At 36.6% G+C, this 23451-nt stretch overlaps 1 protein-coding gene across 1 annotated transcript in view; it reads left to right on the top strand.

Annotated features, from left to right (window-relative positions):
- The first annotated feature begins 507 nt into the window (after positions 1-507).
- DLC1 (DLC1 Rho GTPase activating protein) overlaps positions 508-23451 on the top strand; it is a 479693-nt gene continuing 456749 nt past the window's right edge. The window contains exon 1 of the mRNA XM_070253247.1: positions 508-594. The gene's annotated coding sequence lies outside the window, so the exon portion shown is untranslated. The remainder of the gene's footprint in view (positions 595-23451) is intronic.

The following is a 23451-nucleotide window of genomic DNA, read 5'->3' as shown; positions in this document are numbered from 1 at the left end:
ATAACCATGATATAAAAAGATGTCTAACAGGTAACACTGTCCTGAGTTGAATAAGGTGGCTCCAAAAATAGTGAGCCTCCACTCCCACCATTCAAATTTTCAGGGCGGAGAGCACATGTATCCATCTACAAGTGATGTTTCAGAGGACTTCCTGTATCATCAGGTGAGAGATTATACTGTTTGGAGTTAAGCCTTTTTATGATTTTCATCCCAAGAGAGAAAACATTAGAAGAAATGAATACACAATGGAAAAACTTCAAAGCAATGAAAGATCAACCTTATTTTCATGTAATCCTTGTTTCAAAATATACTTCAATACCATAAACTTCAGGGAAATATATGTCAGTTCCTCCACTGATGCATGAATACACCCACAGCAGATTGTACATACAGAACTAGGGTCAACAAATGGAGAATGGCTTCATTGTCTGCAGTGCATTCCCTGATTAGAAACAGTCCCTTGAGAATTCATTACTAAAGATAAGTCCCACCCCTTAAAACTACGGCCTCCCTCACTCACCATTATCAGACAAGACATTGCGGATGGATCCATTTGTTCTACTCTGCTTGAGACCAACACAGGTGATTAACCAGGTAAAACTCTTTCTTCTCCTTTTATATTTAATATCACATATAACAATATATGTATATGCATTATCAGAGGTTTGCATGCTAAAGTGTTTCTGAAAATGTAGTCGTAATACTTTACTCATGAAATGAAGTTCTATAAATAGAGAAAAGTGCCTATGATTAAAATACTTAAAAAAAAAAAACTTGAGATACTTACGGTCCCTTTCTGACATTGATTGAAATTGTATTCATCCAAAAATGTGTAATGCTTTTTCAGAGAGGTATGAGTTTTTAACAATAATTGATAATTGCGATGCTCTGTCATACAATTGTTTGGAAAAATGATTTCTGCTACCTAGTTCAAAGTGAAAATATTTGTTCAGTTTAAGGCAGATGATACTATTTGAGATTTGTATTTTCGTTTTTGCTTCCATCCCACCATCATTTTCAGTACAGATATCATAAGATTATCGTTGCATTTCAAAATAACGTTTATAGTTATTTTGCTTAGAAAAAATAATGTTATAGAGTTCTTTTTATTGTAAACTTTTTCATAGAATTTGATCAAAATCTATTATGTAAACCATTTATCTCTTCTGACAATTAACTAATGTACGAAATAGTTCCAAGTAATCCCAGAGAATATATTACCAAGGCTATATTGTCTAAAAGCATAGCTTTTTTAAAATTCAGAGTTGCTTAATAAACAACGTTACAAATGAAATGATGGGTTGCCTTGAAGTTGAGAGTTAATTGAATGAACAGACAGCGTGTTCTCCCTTACAGCAACCTATAACACTAATGGATAAGCTAATTTTTTATTCCCTAAAGTAATTGCACAGTCACTCTTAATTTAAAATCACTTGCATTTACTCAGTTGCTTGTTTTCAAGCAGGGCAAAGGTCCTGAACATTTACACTGGGGAGATCTAAACTGTCAATATGATGTAGAGTGTAGGACCTTTCAGGATAAGTAATCAAAATTTACCCTGCATCTTTTTTTTTTTTTTTACGTTATGTTGAATAACATTATCTATTACGGTTTGCAAGAAAGGTAATATTACTACAAACTAATCTTATAAAACCCTAATTATGATCTTATCACTTCTCTGTTGATTCAGGGACTTTTCTGTTTCCACATTATGTAAGAAATTCTTATAAAATATTAAAGAAAAAAGTTAGTGATTATGATTAATCAAACTCTGTCTAGATTAGAGAATTGCATATATTAATTATTGTTTTAAAGTTACCAAGACTCATAAACCAACGAATGATGTTATAAACATAGCGTAAAAATGGATGACAGTCAAACTCGGCATCCTAATGTCTAGATGAGAAAACCAAGCTCATATTTCCATTAGTGTCTCTATGCACAAGAACAAATCATTACAAGTTAAATATTAGTCTATATGTATTTAGTATTTGTTATTACAGACAATTTGCAGAGCAAGATAATTTTTGAATTTTATTAAACAAAACTGCTCATTCTTTGAACAATTTATCTTGCATTTAATTATTTTAATGTTTAGCATGTTCACTTTATGTTATAATAACAGGTGTGTTATCTAAGATATGGCCACCTAAAAACCTTAAGAAATTTTTAATTTCTGGTATCTTAAAATAAGTCTTCCACCTCACATAAAGACCTCTGCCTTAAAATTCAGTTGTATTATCAGCACGTATGGAAATGGTCTAAAGATAAGGAGAAAATTATATTAGCTACAGATTCTTTTATCTAAACAAATTTAAAAAATAAAGGAGAATACAAAGACCTTCCCTGAAAACTATCTCAGAATTGCAAAGTATAAAAAGCCAAAATTCTGGGAAATAGTAGGAATTTGAAAAGTTCATTTTATTTTATTTTCGTTTGTTCAGTAGCCTAGAAATGCCTTTATTTTGGCATAACTTTAAAAGAATCTATGAATAACTTTGAATATATACAAAAACAGAGCAGTGTAATGAATTTTGAGGTACCCAGGACCAAGCATTAGCAGTCAACACACATGGCCATTCTTGTTTCATACATACCTCCTTTAATTTGCCCTTGTTCTCGTGTTATTTTGAAGTAAATACTAGACAGCACGTCCCTTCATCTGTAGATATTTCAGTATGCTTCTCTAAAAATAAGCTCTCTTCTTTAAAATACTACAATACCATGATCACAGTTTAAAAATTAAGCATCCTTAATATCACCAAATAAATAGTAAGTATATAACTATCTTGTAGTCTCCTGTGTCCTTTTTTTACATGTATTTAAATCAAGATCCAAATAAAGCTCACACATGGGCATTGATCAATTTTTTTTTAGATATTTTTAATCTACAAATTCTCCTTCTATCTCTTATTTTCCTTGCATTTTGTCTATTGAAATACTCTGGATTTTTGCCTTGTAGAATTTCCCAGCCTGGATGTTGTAGATTGCGATACCATGGTGTAGTTTAAGATGTTTCTCTGCCTTCTGTATTTTTTATAAGTTGGCATTTGGGTCTAGAGAATCACTCAGACTCAGGTTCTCTTTCTCGGCCAGGAGCTTCAGACTCGGCCCTGTGTTCTTCCATCAGGAGGCCCTTAACCTGTGGTTGTTTTCATTTCTATGATGTCAGCAGCCATTGGTGCTCAATGGAGTATATTTTAATTTGAAATGTAAAACATACAGTTAATTCTGAAAAATAGTAGGCACATTGAATATACTTGGAAAAAGAACCCAAAATGAAATATGAATATTACTTCTGGGTTACTTGGCTCGCAAACTCACCAAAGCAGGTTGTTTTCTTATATGAGTGCAATTTCTAGAACTTGAAATTATATATAGTAAAAACAAAATGTCTCAGATTTCCTGGAAAATGTACACTCGATTTGTCCTTCTATTCCCTTTTCTCTATGTTCATGTTTCTTTGTCCAACTACCCTAACTCTTCCCTAGACACTGAGCCAAGTTATCCAAGTTGTCATCTCATATACTAGCTTTATACTGTTAGCCTGATTATTCTAACAAGTACTTTCCTATGAATATTAACTTGGTCATAGCAATGGTATTTCCAAGGATCAAAAATAGGGAAGATAGCCTGAAAAATAGTATTTGTCGCATTTCTAGCAATCTGATGATACAGCACACATGCATTTCTTTAAAAGTTCTATTATTTATGAGATCAAATGGACAGGATATTTTAACGATATTTTCCTCAGACCGGAACTTATGCATTAAAGCATAAGATAGCAACTGCTTATTGGAAGATGGGAATTTGAGCTCAAGAGCTAATCAGAAACCTGATTACTCAAACTAAAATGTGAGAAGCCATACCTAGAGCAAGGCTAACTTACTGGTGGACGACCAAGCATTATATTAGAACTACCTGACGCTGCCACACCTACAATAACATCAAAGACAAGGGCAGGCCTTCAGGAGGGCTTCACAAGACTTTATCTTCAGAAACTGGATGAAAGTAGAGACCATTTTTAAAAGTTTGTGAGACCCAAAATAAATGACTATTTCTTGGAAAGTACTGAACAAGCAAAGAATGAAATATGACTTAAATTGGGAAAATATCCATGGTGACTTTATAAAATAAGTACTACATATAAAATGAGTATACTCCATTTGGAGCAGTTGTTAAATGATTTTATATTACAATAATTTATTTGCATTTGTAAATAAATGCAAATAAAGGCCCTGATCAGTTGATGCTTATCAATGTATATATGCACACAGCATGAAAGTAAAATTAATGAGGAGGAACTTCATTTTGGATGTTGTTTATGTCAATCCTATTATTTTTTGTTAACATAAGTTTACTTAAATAAAAAGGAACTCTTCAACTATCTAAGATTTGAAAAGCATAAAAACAAAAGGAAATCTCTATTAGGAATAAAAGTAATCATGCACAGGATCACTGTCGTGTATTTTTATATTGCTGCTTTTCCTTTATTTCAACTATGTCTACACTACTTTCTGATTGCAGTGAAGATTACTGCCTGGGGATTGTGCACTAGTGTCAGTTACTAAACTGACAGAAAATGCAAAGTTTCTTTGATGTTGAGTCATTTAAAAATTTCCTTGGACACTCCAATTGTAACTAATTTTCTGGGGTCCAGATAACATGAATATTGTATATATCTTTTAATGGAAATGTTGACTACTGAGCCTCATTGAGACATTTTAATTACTTTAGGTCTTAATTTCCCCTACGAATTCCTTAATTCCTTTCTTCTTACTTAAGATTTCAATCACTGGATTCTATACAACCCATGCCTTAAGAGAGTTTACCAATTAAATAAAAGGTTATCAGAGAAACAGGTATGTCTCCTCGCAGTGCACTTACTTAAATACAAGTCCATTAAGAAATAATTGAGAGTTACATAACTTGGGGCCTTTTCTAGTCTGAATTTTTGGCACAGCTCCTAAAAGAAGAGAAGCATGTTTTCTGTTGCCTTCTAATGACAAGGTTCAGGGTTCTGAACTGCCATCAGCATCAATTTCTCCAAGTAATAAATCTGGGTAGTGCCTCAGATTCAGGCAAGGCTCATTTGAGAATGGTGAACATGGTGAGGATGCTCAATCTGAATCAGATTGTCCAGTAGGTCTATACCTCATACAAACTGATACACACATAGTAAGTCTGAGATTTGTTTTCCTTTCTCAACTATACATTTTACTTGTTATATAAGGACTTTTATAATGCTTTTCCTTTCTTCAGATTTGTCCTGGCTATTCAAAGACCTTTGCATTTTGCAATTTAGAATCAGTTTGTCAATTTCTACCAGAAAAAAGAGATTTTTTTTTCTAAGATTTTATTTTTTTCCTTTTTCTCCCCAAAGCCCCCCGGTACATAGTTGCATATTCTTAGTTGTGGGTCCCTCCAATTGTGGCATGTGGGACGCTGCCTCAGCATGGTTTGATGAGCAGTGCCATGTCCGCGCCCAGGATTCGAACTGACGAAACACTGGGCCGCCTGCAGCGGAGCGCGCGAACTTAACCACTCGGCCACGGGGCCAGCCCCAGAAAAAAGGGATTTTTATTGGGACTAAATTTATGTATAAATTTGGCTAGAATTGACATTACAATATTGAGTCTTCCAATCCATATACTTGGATATGGGTCCATTTATTTAGATCTTTGTTAATGTCTCTCAATAATATTTTATAATTTTCTGGGTAAGTGACTTCTACAATCTCTGTAGTTTATTCTTAGATATTTATGATCTTGGTTTATCCTTTGTTCCTGCCTTCTTCCTCAGTATTTGGTAATAAAATTACAAAAGTAGTTAAGATGCTCTCCAACTTTTTGTCATCTAGAGTACTGCGACTAATATAAAAATGATAGAACCACCTGAACCTAGCTTCAATTTTTGTGACAAACAATTAAAAATATTCCCATAGATCTTAATTTGTGCAGGCTTTCTTCTATTCAAATCACTTTTACTAATTTATTATTGTTCGAGGATATTATCCATTTTATGTGAATGTATATAATTATTGACATGAGATTGGCATAACGATCTTTATAATTCTTTGATCTCTCCTGCTATTGTGAATATATCTGCTTTATAATTTCTCATGTGATATTTTCGTTCTTTCTTTTTGTCTTAACAACACATTGCAGGGGTATTTTTATTATTGCTCTTTCTATAGAAAGAGACTTTTCCAATTAGTATGCTTGTTTGTTTTCTAATTCACAATTTTCAAGTTTCATCTGTGTTAATATCTCACTTTTGCCTTAGTTTTGGGTACTTAAGTTATATGTTTAGTTTGATTTATTTTCAATCATATTTCAGTTACAGAAACAATTAAGGCTATAATTTTCTTCAGAGTATAGCCATAGACACAGACCATTTTTACATTCATATTCTAAACAGAATCTCATATTTCTTATTCAGAATAATTAAAATGTTAGTTTTGGAATCAATGCTCCCAACGGCAAAAAAATTATTTGCTAATTATTTTTAAAAATGATAGCTATTTCATGCAATGAGTCAAAGTTGATGTAAGAATATGTCCTGGGAAGTTGACTTGAGTTACTTGTTGTATTCTCTGGCCACTGCATACACTGATTTATCTAATGCTGATTATTAAAGCAAAGTAACTACAGTCATAAGGCTGTCCAGTGTATACAAACGTCAATGTGCTAATATCAGCTTATTCATTGAAGTAAAAGAAAAATAACTACTTCTGGGAAATTTTACTATATTTTCAGGTTCATGAGAGAATACTAGAAAAGCAGATTGGTTCTAGAAGGGATCTCGGGAATCACTTATCAGTCACTTCTACGTCTTATTTAACCCAAAAATTCTCTCTTCAAAGAAAATATTTATTGGGTATAGAAATACTAAAGTCGACCAGAGCAGAACCACTCCAAGTGAGCTCAGCAGAGATGGAGAGGGAGTCAGGTGTCCAAGTCTCCCCTCAGCCTGCTCAGCATAGGGCAGCCCTTGAAAGGGCTCTGATTATCAGCATGCGCCAAACGCTACTGCTGGATATTTACAAAATGACATGAATGGAAAAACAGTGAAATTTTAGTTCGATTTCATGTTCTTTGTTAAGTCTCTTTGAATTGCTTTTTATTTGACATTTTAATAATTCTATACTTAAAAATCTGAATGAACAATCCAGAAACTCTAGAAAACAAGCTTCTTTTTGCATGAGAAAATTGAAGCCCAGTGGGGTTTGTTTAGATGAGAGGCAGACCACTCCTAGTGGCAGAGTAAAATTAGTAATCAGACTCTGACACCTTTTTTCTTTTTCTGTATAAACTTCTTTAATTCCCAATAATGTATGCAAGTCTGCATTCCACACAAAGGTGGCTAAATTTAGTTGTCTCGTGGCTCTCTTATTCTATATATGATGCAATTTCAAATCTTGCATGTAGCAGTTCGAATTCAAAATAGATCAGAATGTGTCTACAATTTTTTGTACACAGTCTTTCTGTGCAGTTATGAAATGTATTTTGAGTGAGGACCTGCAAGAAAGCAACATGTTGACTTGGAATAAAAATATCCTTATCAAATCCATATGCACTTTATATATCCTAATATCATTTGTTATAGCCTGGTCACTGCCTCTTATGTTTGTGCATGCTGCAATTCCATTCAAGCTTTTATCCTCCATCACACGTGCACACAGACACCATGATCTTTATGCTATTGTAAATACATAAAATAAAAGTTCCTTCTTTTAATTTAAGTAATGAGTAAAATCTAAATTTGTCACTATACGGGGAAGTATAGTCAAATAAATGGGATGGTGTTTCAGAGAAATTTTTACTAGTTTTAATGGCATTAAAATGCACTCAAGTGGCCAAAATTAGCAGTCTCAACAAAGGTTGGATGATTGATTAAATATCATAAGAAATGAGGCAAGCAAAGCAGATGGTCCAGTCATTTCTTATGTCATTCCTCCAGTTTGAAATTGTCCAATGTCAGTTACAATAAAAGCTTGAGATGTAAGCTGGAAATGCATCCATCTTTCATCTGAATATTTTTCCAAATTAAGTGTGGAAAATCTGTTTCAGAATGTTAAAATAATAACAATAAATTTGATAAGAACTTTTGGCTCCAGTAGTGCAAGTGTAGTAGCATTAAGATATGGCCAATAAAAGTCCAAGTGGGCATAATAAGATGAAAAATCTAAATTTTCCTTGCCCTTGTTGGACTTTTTTATGAGGAACAAGGTGGCACTGTTATTCTAATCTCTCCTTCAAACACTGAAGAAAGAACATTGAAAAAAGAAGAGAGTGTATCTACATCATAAAAATTTAAAGTTCAGAGTTCAGAAAGCATGCTTTTGATTTGTACCCCACCCCCGCACCAGGTACACAGGCATTTAACACCATAGGACAATTATATGATTTTAAAATAATTACCTCTATCAGAGTTTACGTTATTAAGACATTGACTATGATAAGTGTTTGGTAAGAATTTCTTGAGCTTTAAGTTCTTGGCACAACATGGTTTGTGTGAAGTGTTATATGTGACTATTTTTAGTTCCTTGAAGCCAGAGTTTTGGAAGGAGCCTTGAGGTCCCAAGGAAAGTTTATAAAGGAAGTATGACTTTCATTTGAAAGACTCTCATCTGTACCCCAATATGCATCCCTGTTTTCCTTTCTGCCTCCTTTATAAGCTCGCCTGCTGTCAATCAAAGCACATGCGCCCCTCACAATCGCAGTCCTGCTCCTCTGGGAACACTGAGGAGTCAGAGGGTTATCTTTTCCACAAAAGCATCTACATTTAAGAAAGACCTGTAGGAATCTGATTATCTAAATGCTTGAGCAGAGTTGGGAAAGTTCCACGGAACTTCTGTGGCAGAACCTGAAATAGGAGATGCTTGAGGCTGAAGGTTGTTTCTTCAAGGTGTTGTGAGCCACAGTAGTAGAGAAACCCTGCCGAGAAAGGCCACTCTTCTGTCCTCAAACTATCTCCAACCTCACCATCCCACTACTTCCAGAGGACAAAGTAATAGTGAATGAGAAAGTCACATTTGAGAGGTTCCTAATGGCGTCTCTTCTCTACAGAGAACTAAGCTTTGCGCTGAAGCAGCCAGCCAAAAACTGACTATAGATGTGATCCTGTTGGATTTAGTTTATTCATCATTTTGACTCTCTCCACATGACTTTATCATTTTCATCTCAAAACGATATATCCAAAGTGGACCACTTCTATAGGCATATTAAAAATTGTTAAATTCAGGGGATTATTGAACTCATCAGATATACTTCTAGAAGATGTATGCATATAGACATGTAGAGATTGCACAAGTAAAAGGAAGAGACTTCTTAATATCTTATTTTTCTAGATCATTTTTCTGTGATATATTTAGAAACAAAAATTCCAGTGCCCTAATGTACAATGATTATAGGTTTCCCACAAGATTTATTGAAACCAGTTTATTTCAGTTGATTTAACATTTGGGTCTACAGAGAAGAAATATAGTGCTCTTCTATTTAAAGATCTTCTTTAAGATATTGTAATACAACAAACCACAGGCAATTTTTGGCACTGTGTTAGCGATACATATTTTCACAATTAGTAATCTTTCTCTACTTGAGCGTATGTTTATATTTAAATATGTATCTCTAGTAGTTACCAGCATATCTTTCACCCAGATTTCTTTAACTCAACAAGAGTCAAAACTGTTCAACATATTCGGCATATACTTCTTGCTTTTTTCCTCAATAGCTTTTTTGATGATTGCAAAATATCTTTGAAGTCTTCAAGATTAAAGATAATTTTTAATCTTTATCTGATATTCATCTCATTCAGGGCTAGTATATTCAAATGCCAAAAGTAAGATATTTTGATGAATTTCTCACACAAAAATGACTTTTGAGATATTTAAAGACATGTTATTTCTGTTTACCTAATTGTTAGTTCCATTATTCTAAGATGTTATATTCACTGATGTGGGTTTGATAGTTAATATATTTTCATGAAAATGGACATATTTATAATAAACAGTCAGGAGAATTGTCACCAGACATCTAGAACACTACTCTCATTGAAAAACAACATGCTTGTGATTTTTATTAGGAAAAAAATCTGAAAGTAACTAAATGTGCCTTTGATTTGGGAAGCGGTGCAGGAAGCATCTCTATCATTTCTTTCTCAGTGATCTTAATGCTTGTGACTGTGCAAAACAATTATGAGTATAATTTCACAAATGACCTTTAGTCATTACAGTCAGATTCTCTAGATGTCTGAAGAGAAAAATGGTGTCTGTGATTCAGACTATCCCATTTTTTCACAGCAAATAAAGATATCTATGCAGGAATATACGAAAACCCGCAACAAAATAGGAATCGAAGATTGAGAGTCAATCAGTTGTCAAATTTGGGAGGAGCTTCCACAATCTATAACACTCATTGAAAGGGACGATGAAATAAATTGTTAACTTACACACGCTTTGTATGAAATTTGAAAATAAACGCAACCCAAAATTAGGTCGTTGCTCCTAACTTACTTGAAAACCTTCTGCAACCATCTCTATATTGCAAGTCTATGTCTTGAAGGTAGTCAGAATGTTGTTTTGAAAAGACAACAATATGAGAGGCAAAGACACTGGGTTTAGAAAAAAAAGAAATGTTTAATGCACAATTAAAATGAGGGTTATAGACACAAAGGAGAAGACTTCTGCAGAAAACTGAAGAATTGTCATGAAGCATAGATTTGTGAAATTCTCTCAGAATTCAGGCAAATAGATAGAAGTAATTTGGGAGAATCTGATACAATGTTAGGATAGATAGTGATAGAAGCAAGGACTCAGATTGTTCCTAACAAACGAATCAAAACAACTACCATAGAATCAACAATTACAGAAAACTCTTCTAAACTGAATACAGAGTTAAGCAGGCCACATTGGAAGTCTTACATTGTCCTAGGCAAGATCAATAGAAGAGCCCTATACTTCCCAAGGCCATGAGGTTTTTGTTTGTTTCAATCAGGCAGTCTTATATTTGGGCTTTGTGTTTGCTTTTTTTTTTATTATTATCATGTGGTGAGGAGATCTTTATAAGAGTATTTTCTCTCAATTTCTTGGTCTGTGCTTTGTCACAAAATTACAATTTTACCCTGATGTACAACAATGTAACCATTATGAGCACACCCACATGGATGAAGTTCTTTGCCTACACAGCCTTTCCTCAAAGATGTGCTCAAATGATTTCCTAATCAATTTTGACTGTATCACTTCTGAGTGTAACTAGTAACAATATGTTTTACTTTTTAAAGCAAGTTCTCAAATCAGGTTAATTCCACAGTAACTCACTTGAAGGGACCGGTTCTGTATCAGTCAGGAGCTGCTCCATTATACTCCGCTAATAGTAAGCCACTCATAAATTAAGCGACTTAGAACAACAAAGGTTTATTTCTCATTCGAGGCACGTGTCTTTTGTTCTCTTTCACATTGGCCTATGCAAATTGGATGATCACACTCAGTTTCGGGGGGCCAAGAATTGCAATCCTACCATGTGCCCAGAAGGAGACGTGGGAATATTTGATGGTCAGAGCAAATGGCTGCCACATGTTCCCAGCTGAACTGAAGCAGTTAAATTTTCTGATGCTCCTAAAGTTGGTGTGCTGATAAAAAAAAATAATAATAAAGAAAGAAATTTTAAAACCGAGGGAATCTAAGTATTTGGAATGTAAGGACGTCAAGTTCCCTCTCCAAAACACCTCCTCTTGGCCTGCTGCTAACAAAATTGATTATGGCTCTTATTAAAAACCACATCCAACTGGAACACAGATTGGATGAGGCACACTGGGGAATATTGCAGTGCAAATTCAGAAGGTATTTGAACAGCCTGGCTGCCTCAGCCCGTGATAACTTATTCATATGCTGAAGCTAGATCCCTTAAACAGAAATAAAAGAGAAATGGCACTCAGACTGGAATATTTGGGGGGAAAAGGAGGGGGGCATGAGGGTGTGACCCTGTTTAGAGAGCATGACTCAATAAGATTTCTGGGATTAATTACAAGCAACAGATTCAAATAGAATAGTCGGGAGACTAACATGACCAAACTTGGTTAACAGAGATTAATCATTGCTTAGCCATTAAAAAAGAATCCTAAGACTCGCAAAACTGAACCAAAAAGAAGCCATTGGCTCAGACACTAGGGTCTTCTGCTGAGTACTATTCATAATGCCCCTCTTAGGGGTAGGACTCAGGACACTGAATGAGGGAAATCCTCTCAGTGGGAAGAACCTTGGCAGCAAGACTAGCCAACCAAGATTCACTCCGTAGTTTCAAGAAATGTCTGCTCAGTTACCAAAATACATTCCAGATGAATTAAAGGGCTAACGATGTTCGTTTTTCTTTTTAAGAATTCATAAAAATTGGGAGAAATATATTGGTCAATGTTTAGTAGATTTGGGATGGACAAGAACACTTAAGTAAAATTTTAAAAAGCGATGCATTATATAACACATTAAAAAGTCAACAGATTTGGCTACAAAAAATGAAGGAGATATCAAAATATAAATGAAACAAAGGAAAGAGAAATGAGGGGGATTCAAGCATAATAAACAGTCTGTGTCTTTGATGTACGAAAAGTTTTTCAGTTCAATAAAACCCCATAAATATCTCAATACAAAAAAGTAGTGGCAGGAGGCAGAATCTAAGAGTCATTCCAAAAATGAATAAATATAAGACCTTTTGCCCCATATGGTTACTCTTTTTCATCTACTTACTTGGTCTCTTTGCTCTGTTTGGCTTCTAACTGTCAGATTGACCTCTTCTCTATCAACAGGTGCTTCCTAGGTGACCTCATTCAGTTCTAAATCTTTAATCCCCATATGTCAATGAATCGATATCTGATCTCGACTCCCAAACTCCAGATATTTATATCCAGCTGCTGATTTTAAATGTCCACAATAGTAGCCAAAAGGTACACTGAACAGGCTCAAACAGAACCCTAAATTTCTCACCCCATTCCATAAATCTAATCCTCCCTTAGTTTTCTCCATCTCAGTGTATTTCACCACCATCCATGCCCAGTTGCCCAAGTCAAAATCTATTTATCACCATGAGTCCACTTTCTCTCAGATCTCATATCCAATATATCCATAAATTCTACCAGTTATACTTCCAAAAGGTACCCCGAATCTTTCAGGTCTTTCTCATTTCATTAGCAATCAGGTCCAAGCCACCATCATCTCTAACCTAGATTCCAGCAAGAGTCTCCTAACGGCTCTCCTTTCTTGCAACAAAAAAATGAGGGTGATCATTTTTTAAAAAATGTATATCAGGTTATTTTAGTTCTCTCTTTAATATCTTCGTAGAATTTCCCATCACACTTTAAATAAAAACCTAGCTCCTTACCATTACTTAGAAACACCACACGGTATGACCAGATCCTTTCTCTCTAATCTCACATAAGAATTTTCCTTTATCTATTATGCTCCGCCATAATGACCTATGATTTCTTGAAAGTACTCATTTTATTCATTCCTGGGAGGGTTATGATGAAAACATTGGCAGAATTTGTAAAAAGTATTGAAAAGTATAAAACATTTTGATTTGATAATTCCTCTCCTGGAAATATCTGCTTTGGAAGAAAACATAAACGGATTTATATTTATACGTAAATGTTGAGTGTAGCATGTTTTATTATATTGATGGAATGAAAACAAACTAAATATTCTAATGATGAGAGAATAAATAAATTACAGCACATTTAAATAATGAAGGTATCCAGAAACTATTTAAAATTAATGCGATATTGAAAGACAGAAAACAAATATAAACTGCAAGTCGTTGGGCAGTGCTCTTTGTTGGAAATATAGAGCCCACTCTGGCTATTTTAATCAGAAAAAGTATATGCTAAAGAATATTCTGGAGCTCCCAGAGTCTTTGGAAGGGTAGAAAGCAAAATTCTAAAACTAAATAGCGAAATCCATTACCCAGCCACACTGTGAGGGCTTTTCCAGTGACACCACCAGTGCCCACCTCGCCTCATCACCTAAGATGCTCAGGGCTGGATCTCTACCATTGCCATGTCCAAAAAACAGTTGCTTTGGCGACCATGATTGTCAGAATACTGATTACTGCATATGTGGCCACCTCCTTACTCTGCGTACTTCTAAATACAAATCTGATGCTGGGGATTCAATTTGGTGTAACCTGGGTGACATGTCTGTTCTACAGCTGCAAAGGAGACTGGGAAGGTGAGTTTTATAACTTCTTCCTGGGGAAGGCAGGACTGTGGGAGATTACTAGATCGTAGGAAAGATATTCTAAGATGTTAACAAACCACAAGTGAAAAATATCTTTAACATCATGTATGCAGGATTGATGTCAATGTGGAAAAAACATATGCATAGAAAAAAAATGAGGGAAAATAAAACAAAACAATAATGTATATGCATATAGATATCTTAATTTTAAGAATGCTAGGTTTCTTTGTCCAAAATTTTGTTGTTTTCCATAACATTTTAAAATAATACATGTTCATAGTTGAAATTTTGAAAAGTACATAGATATACAAAGCACAGTATTAAAGTAAACCTATTATATGCAGATGGTGACTGTTAATACATTTTGGTGTAGTTTGTCGTTTTTTCAAAATCACAATGTTTATACATATATTTTTAGAATTGAGATTAAAGTGTATTTAACTCTATTATTCTTATTTTTCAAATATTCCCTTTTAACATTCATATTTTATTATTCTTTAAAAATAAAAAATATATTTATACATATCAGGGGCTGGCCCCGTGGCCGAGCGGTTAAGTTTGCGCGCTCCGCTGCAGGCGGCCCGGTGTTTCGTTGGTTCGAATCCTGGGCGCGGACATGACACTGCTCATCAAGCCACGCTGAGGCAGCGTCCCACATGCCACAACTAGATGGACACACAACGAAGAATATACAACTATGTACCGGGGGGCTTTGGGAAGAAAAAGGAAAAAGTAAAATCTTAAAAAAAATATATATATATATATTTATACATATCAGATAGAAGAAAGACAACTGATCCCATGGGTAAAGGAAAATCTCCTTACGTCTATGGAAAAAAATAGAATGCTCCATATAGAACTGGGCAAAAAGGATGAAGAGAACAATTCACAAAATAAGAAACATGCAAACAGTTAATCAACATGAAAAAAAATCTTCAAGGTCACTAAAATAAAATAAGTGCAAATTAAAAATGACTCTCCATGATCCAATAGCTGAGCTTTTGAGCAGCACAAAATCAACTCAACCCTAGTCGACATTGACCGGAACGTCTCTTTCAGAGAGCACGTGCAGTCTGTCCGACACACTGGCTCTCTCGAAGCTGTCAGAAAGGTCTGCTCAACTTTTCCCAGAAGAAAAGGAGAATCATTGCCTCTGACTGTTGTAACAGTAAATGTTATTCCATCAGATCCTCCCAAACGTTCTTAGAAAGATTGGTTTTGGTTTTTGGTTTTCAATTAGCTTTTTCTGTAATTATAGGAAATACAAAAATCTCCATTATAACTTTAAAGAAGCAGACATTAGCATCTGGGCTAAGAATGGTTAAGTTTTATAAACTAACAACAGCCTCTTGTTTAGACGGATGAAGGATAGCCTAATGAAGAATATGGATCATGTGGTTAAAATACAAAGAAAAACTTGGCAAGGACTGGCTTTGGTATTTGACTTCTCACTGTGCACTAGCAGCCCATAATTGTTATCAGATTCTGTTTTATGTTGAGTGGATATGGTCCAGAACTGTGAAAAATATCTTCTCCTACAGGAATGTGAGGGCAATCTGACTCCATCTGTCACCTGGTCGACTGCCCTGGGGTAATCTAGTTTGTTAGACAGGCGACCTTCTCCTTTCTCACTTATTTCAAAACTATGTGCTTGGTCACAAATCAAAAGAAGTTCCCTAAATTGTAGAGCAAAGAAGTAGCCATGACCTCTCCCAGCCCCCATACTTCTCCTAGTCTAATAAATATCATTTAACCATGAATTCCAAGTCTATATCTTTAGTCTTTGTGAAAACAGCTGCTGAGATAGTCAAGTAGCCATAATTTTTGAATCATCTTATATTGAGCCAAAAGTTCAAGGTAAATGGTACCAAGATTTTTATTTGAACTTTTGTTTAATACTGTTTCTGTCATTTTTATGGAATACACTTTAACTTTATTACTTTATTATCCAGTAAAACTGGGGGTTTAAAATATGCCACACCCCCCAGGCTGTATTTTTCTGTAGTGGAGTGAGTTTATATTTAATGGTTTAATGTTGGATGAACAGAGCAATTGTAATTTTCTACTGCCTCCAAAATTTTTATCTTTGCCTCTGCTCTCCTTCCCTGGTCCTTAACTGCTGTGGAATAAATATAATCATCTAGATGTCATACATCAAATTGAAATAATGGTTTCCTCCTCATTCTACCAAACCCTTCTCTTTCCTAGATCCTCTCTCTCAGGTAATCCACACAGTAGCTTAAGGTAAATATCATGCTTGACATCATTTTCTGTCTTTTGATCAATTTCCCCAAGGTTTATCCATTTTATTATCTTTTTCCATTTTTCACCTATCTTCTCTGCCATTACCTAATTTCAGATCCTCACAATTCATCAGTTGAGCTAGGACAACAAAACTTTGCAAAATGTATTTGTAATTGGAAGAACTGGAATTTGAAACAAAGACTTTTCAAACCTTGGTTCTTAATCCCTGTTTGAAACTGAAGAAGAACGTATGTAATAAAAGTCAAGGATTTTGGATTTTAGTCTACACACAATTCGAGTGCTGTTACCAAAGCAGTTTTAAGAGATTAACCTGGAATTATTACATAGAATGTATTGGTATAAAAGCATACTGTAGTCAGTGAAAGAGTAAGAAAATTATTATAGTAATTGGGGCATGACACAATAAGGGTCTAGCTACAGTAGTTTTGGTGGGAGATTTGAGGAAAAAGGTGAATTAGAGAGTAAATTACTGACAGAAACTTGAAAGACTGGCTAAAACATTATTTGAATTGTCTGTTCTATTCAAATATCAACATATAATAAAAGACTTCATTTTTACTTCCCAGGTAAATAGGACCTACCAATTAAAGAGCCAGCATTGTAGTCAACAACATTGCCTAATTTCAAATATAAATTAAATGCCACATCACCCATCGAAAGCAAATTCTATTTGTGATGTTCAAAGGTTTGGTTTTATGTTTGAAAAACACACCAATGCTTTGGATTCTATAAAGCTCTTCAAAGAAAAAGAGAATCATACATGTCTCTTCCACATTTATCATTTTGTTCAGCAGAGTTTTGTTTGGAAAATGTCTGTGATATCCAAAAACAAAGTTCCAGATGGAGGAGGTGAAAATAGACATATGTTCCAGCTGTTTTTAATCTCTCTTTTTTTGGCTGTGGTTAAAATGAAAACACACCCTTTAAAAGACAGAATCGTCACTCTCTTCAAAAGTGAGGGGTTCCTGCAGTGGCCACTCACAAAATTTTGTCTCTTTTAATAAGAGCTGCAAGTGTCCATGTACATATTTGTGGTGGATATATGCATGCATCTTTGGGTGTGCGTGCATGTGTGAGTGCGTATGTATAAACGATTTTCCCCAACAGATCTTGTCCTATAGGTGGAATGGCTGCCTACCTGTATTTCCAACTCTCAGCTAGACATGCATTACTTAAAACCCTAAGTATAGAAAATTCCTCCATGTAATATCATATTGAGGCACTTGAAGTACATGGATCTCACTTAGTTTTGGCAGATTTTTGGTACCTTAGAATGATCAAAACCAGATGAGGAACACTTCTTATAGAATGCCACCTTAACAAGTCTTACTTGACCACTATCTACAGGCATGTCAGACTCAGCGTATCCCTGTGGTGATGGAACTGTTCTGTATCTCGACTGTATTAGTGTCAGTGTCCTGTTGAGATATTATAATGCTGATTTGCAAGATGTTACCATTGAGAGAAACTGGGTCAATAGTACAGAGGATTTCTCTGCATTATTTCTTAGAATTGCAGGTGAACCTACAATTTTCTCAAAATAACGTTTGTCAAAAACTCAATCAATGCAATTATTATGCTTTCCTCCAAGACATAAAACTTTTTTTATCTTTAATATCTGCTGACGACACTGGCATGTACCTGATGGGAGCATAGGCCTCACCTTTTGCTCTTCTCTACCACCCCCCATTTAATCAGTCTTCAGGTCCCACTGACTTACTTCCTGTTTTTAGAAACCATCTCTTCCTCTCTTCCTCTTTCCCACTGCTGATGCCACATTGCAGAACCTTATTATCTCTTTCCTTTATTAACATAACAACCTCCAAACTGGTCTTCCTGCCTCACGCCTTATCGTCCTAAAACAGTAGTTCTAAACGCAGCTGCATATTACACTCTATGGGGAAGATTTTTAAAAATACTACTGCCAGGTCTCCACCCCTTGGCAATTAAACCAGGATATATAGAAGGAAGGCCTGGGCATTGGTATATTTTGAAAGCTTCTCAGATAATTCTAATGTGCAGCCATGGTTGAAAATCATTACCTTGAATAGCTTTCATCAACTGAGATTCTAGAATGATTTAACTGAAATGAAATTCTGGGCATGTCATTCCTCTGCATTACCACTCTCTCTGTTATGGTCTGAATTGTGTTCCCCTCAAATTTCTATCTTGAAGTCCTAACCCACAGTATCTCAGCATGTGACCTTATTTGGAGAGAGGGTCTTTAAAGAGGTAGTCCAGTTAAAATGAGGTCATTGGGGTGCGTCCTAAACCAATATGACTGGTGCTCTTACAAAAAGGGGAAATTTGGATACAGACATGCACACGGTGAGAACACATTGTGAACATGAAAGCAAAGATTGAGGTGACATTTCTGTAAGTCCAGGAACACTGAAAATTGTCAGCAAACCACCAGAAACTGGGGGAGAGGCATAAAACAGATTCTCTTACCGCCCTCAGAAGGAACCAACCCTGCCAACACTTTTATTTCTGACTTCTAGCCTCTAGAACTGTGAGACAATAAATTCCTGCTGCTTAAGCCACCCAGTTTGTTACGGCAACCCTAGCAAAAATGGACCCTCATAAATCACAAAGTAAAATCAAAGCGTATTAAGGTGGCTATCCTATGGTTTGCCCAATGCCTATGTCTCTATTCTTATCTCTTCATTCTTTTTACTCCAGAAATACATCCTTAAATACTTTGCTCAGAGAGTATATCCTCTTGGATAAATTTCCTTAAAAATACCAAGTTCTCTGACTATACAGTCGTGCGTCACTTAACAATGGTGATATGTTCTGAGAAATGCATCATGAGGCGATTTCGTTGTTATACTTACACAAACCTAGAAGGTATAGCCTACTATACACCTAGGGTATATGGTACTCACCTTATGGGACCACCATCATATATGTGGTCCGTCATTAACTGAAACATTGTTATTCAGTGCATGACTGAACTCAAAATATATTTATCACTGTACTGACCATGTTGTATTAGTATACATATTTGTTTATACTTCTGTGTTCTAAAAAGACTCTAAATCCCTTGAAGGAAGCACCATGTCTTATTCCTTAAATTCCTAGTCCTCAATAATATTTTTATTGAATAAATAAATGAATTCTTTTATACAGAGTATTGCATTAGTTTGCGTCCATTATGAAGCAGGAGCTAACATGGGATTGGAGGCACAAGGGATTTATCAGGAGAGGGAGAGCAATAGAAGGTGAGAAAAACCTTCGGACCGCAATGCAGTTTTGAAACCTCTGCAAGGAGTAAGAGGAGGAAGGAGGATTGGCTGGGAAGAGTCTTGGTCTGTGCACACTTCCAACAACGTTTCAAAGCGATGGAGAGTCCTTGAGCCAAAGCCGCCCTTGGGAAGATTCCACATCTCAATTCAATGGACTTGTCTCTGTACCCCAGCTAAGGCAAGATACAGATACCTGCAGCAATCACAATTCTCTCACTGGGGATCCTTATAAAGCATGACTTCTGCCTGCTTGCAGGTCATATCGTGCTATTTTGCCATCTGTTTTCATTGTCTCAAATTAGCGCAATGATCCAAAGAATTCATATAAGACCCTAGTTTCAAGGAAATTCCAGTAGCGTAAAAAGAAATGAGAGAGACAATCTAAAAATTAAACATCAAATAAGATGATTTATAAACCCATTGAAGGAAATAACCATGGACATCAGGTGGGCCATAACTGATGGGAAGGAAACATTAATTTATATAGGGTGATCCAGAAGATCTCTGAGTTGATATTATTTGGGATGAAATTTGAATAATAAGAAGAAGTCGGAGAATAGCAACTAAATGTGTCCCGAAAGCAGAGGTGAGAAACTCTTTTGCTTTGAGAAATGAAGGAAAATCTGTGCTGAGAGCAGAGTTATACAAGAAGAGATAAAAGAGATTGTCCACCTGCCACCTTGGTTTTGCCTCAACCTTGTTTTGTCCCCTCCCTCTGCCTGACCGGCCTCCACATTGTCCAACACGTCAGAAGTTTCAGGGTCACTCATCAGCTTCCCTGGACTCCTTGACAGAAGGAGGAGTTTGTGGTTCCAGAAGCAGTGATGCCCAGCAAGGTCCATAATGCTGCTCCTGGGCCAGGGAAGAAGTCCAGAATTTAACAATGAAAGATACCTGGTACAGGTAATGACAAAAGATACCTGTTTGAAGATTTGGAGAAGACCAATGAGAAGCTCCTGCGCTCTTTGCTAAGGAGGCCCAGATTTTATCCCAGAGGAAATCAAGTGTCAAAGTCTACAGATGAAGGATACTGCCTTGGCAATTACAAAATATGATCAGTTGAACTTTCTCAATGATGCTGTTCCAAGAGATCATCAAAATTGCCAGGGCGTCAGGACCAGGTGCATCAGTGTGCCTCCTGCTGAGCCCATCCAGTACTATTTCACCCCAGTTCAGCAGCCCACTACTGTCCAGGACCAGGACCAGTAGCAAGACCAGCAGACCACCAACTCCAAAGAGCACCATCCAGCTTAGGCATGTCCTCATAATGTGGCCTCAGTGGGGCCAGCCCATACTTGGCAAGCTGTGGGATGGATCAGATCAGCAGATCACCTTGTCCAGATCTAGCCACAGGACCAAGCCCAGCAAGCCCAGGGCGGCCCTGCACAGACTATGCAGCTGATGCAGTAGAAGAGTATTGACATGGGAAGGACCCCACACATTCCACAAATCTGCTGTCTTAGCTGGTAGAGGCACTCAGACACTTTCCACCAACACCCAACAGATCACTCAGACCACAGGCCAACCAGGACAGCAGTAGTTCAGCCAACTCACAGATAAACAGCAGCTCCTGGATCCAGGAAATCACCATGATCATTGCCAGCATCCCCTCAGTGTATGTTCATCCAATCAGTCAATCAGCCCTTCTAAGGACAAGCTCCTTGGGTGACTGGTCACTGAGGACCTGCTGACAAAGTCAAGGACGCTTAACCCAATTTTTACCATACATTCATTGAGTGTAGTCTCCTGTCCCAAAGGAACCAACCAAACTCAGAGCCACTGACTCTAACAGAAGGATGCAATATTTCTCACTTCTTTTTTTCCCTAAAGAATCAATATTTTGCTAAAGAGTTAACAAGTTTATCTGTGTGGCCAATACTGTGAAATGAAAATACTAAATATCTTATTTATGGTGGTGTCTTGAAGAGAGTGGCTGTAGAAACGTTTCTTCTGTTTTGTTTTGGTTTTGTCTCATCGCCACCTCATTATAGGAGAAAATCTCTCCAGGGGTGTATATTACTGTATCCTGACTTTTGGAAAATGTGCTGCCCTAGAGCTCTGTGAGATAAACTTCAGAGGCTACAGGAATATTCCTGCATTTAAGAGAGTAATTTATTCTCCAGGAAGAGTGAATGGGTTTTTTTTTCCTTAAACTTTTCTCTCCCAGGGACTGTATGAGACTAGAACTTTGTGTATCTGTCCTACTTCCTTCTCTCTCTCTCTCTCTCACACACACACACAAAGTTTTTATTTTATTTTTTTAATGTATTAAAATATTTTCTAGGTGACTTTGATGTGTGTACTCCCAATTGCATGAAATAAAATGTCTCTTTTTAGATAGGAAGACCAAGCTAAAAACAAAAAAGATGAGGAACAAGAGGGAAAACTCAAAAAAGAAGTTTGCCGTTTCTCTACTCATAGTACAAGGCCCTGCAACCCCAGTTAAATTCCTGAACGTGATTTGGCGAGCTGTTGGCTTCTGAATCTCTAACACTGTCAAGAAGAAGCAATTGACCCTCTCTGCACCCACAATGGTAAAACAAGCCCAACATCTTTTAGGCCTTTTGGGGATCTGGAGGCAACGTATTCCTCATTTACAAATTTTACTTAAGCCTATTTATGCTGTTATTCACAAACTGGCCCCTCTTGAATTGGGGCCCTGTACAACAAGGGCCTGTAGAATCTGTCCAAATTGCAATACAACAGTCGCTCTCATTAGTGTCCCCTCTCCCTTCCCTAGAGAATCATTCATCACTGTAGAAGCTTTAGCAGTTTCCTCTCCTATCTCCTGAAATCTCTGGACCACCCTTGGTCACCATAAGTTGCCCATGGATTTCTGGTGTGAGAAACTGCCCTTCCTCAGCTCCACCCTATACACCATTAGAATGGCAACTGCTGACTGCACACTGAGCTCTTCTGGAAACAGAGGTTCTTAGAGGCTCCAAGCCTGTGAAGCTCTATGCCTTTCTGTGGGTCACAAGGCAGCCCTATACAAGCTCAGCACAGCCACCAAAGCCTCCTTGCTAAGACAAAAATGTCACCTACAGGACAGAACTAAGTCTGGGTCCTCTGGAGTATCCCACCTACAAGAGAGAGTGGCTTCTTCTGCCCTCAGTCCCTGACCAGTTGACAAGATGCTAGAGGAGGTCACCCCTCTCAGCGCCTTGGCTACCTGGGGAGCCCTTTGGGATCAAAGGAGTGAAGAGCAATGGGAGTGTACACTTTATAGACAGCATCAAAACTGTACATGATGGAGCTTACTGGAGACCTTCCGCTTCTCATTCCTTAATCCAGACGTCCTTGATAAAGAATGGGATCCAATCAATGGTCAACAAAATTACCCAAACTTTAGGCAGTCATCTTACCCTGGCCAACAAGTGACTCCATCTGTGCATTTGTACAGACTGCTGGACCATTGCCAATGGGCTCCGCCAACGGTAGCAACAGCCATTACTCATCCAAAGTTTCCCTCTTTGGGGAAAATGACTCTGGGAATCTCTTGCCAAATGGATAGCCAAAATACAAATCAGGGTTAAACATATCTCTGTGCACATTAAAACCACACTATCCACTTGGGAGTTCCAGATATTGTTGAGCGACCATTTCACTTCTAAAAATACACAATGTTGGGCTCTTGAACAAGGTGTTCAGTGGAACTCTCACCGCCTTGGCCAGTCTCAGGCTACAAGCCTCATAGAACACCATCATGGC

This window comes from Equus caballus, chromosome 27, assembly GCF_041296265.1.
Source record: "Equus caballus isolate H_3958 breed thoroughbred chromosome 27, TB-T2T, whole genome shotgun sequence".
NCBI classification, from domain to species: Eukaryota; Metazoa; Chordata; class Mammalia; order Perissodactyla; family Equidae; genus Equus; species Equus caballus.
Note: the sequence above shows the minus strand (reverse complement) of the source record. Positions and strands in the feature narration are given on the sequence as shown.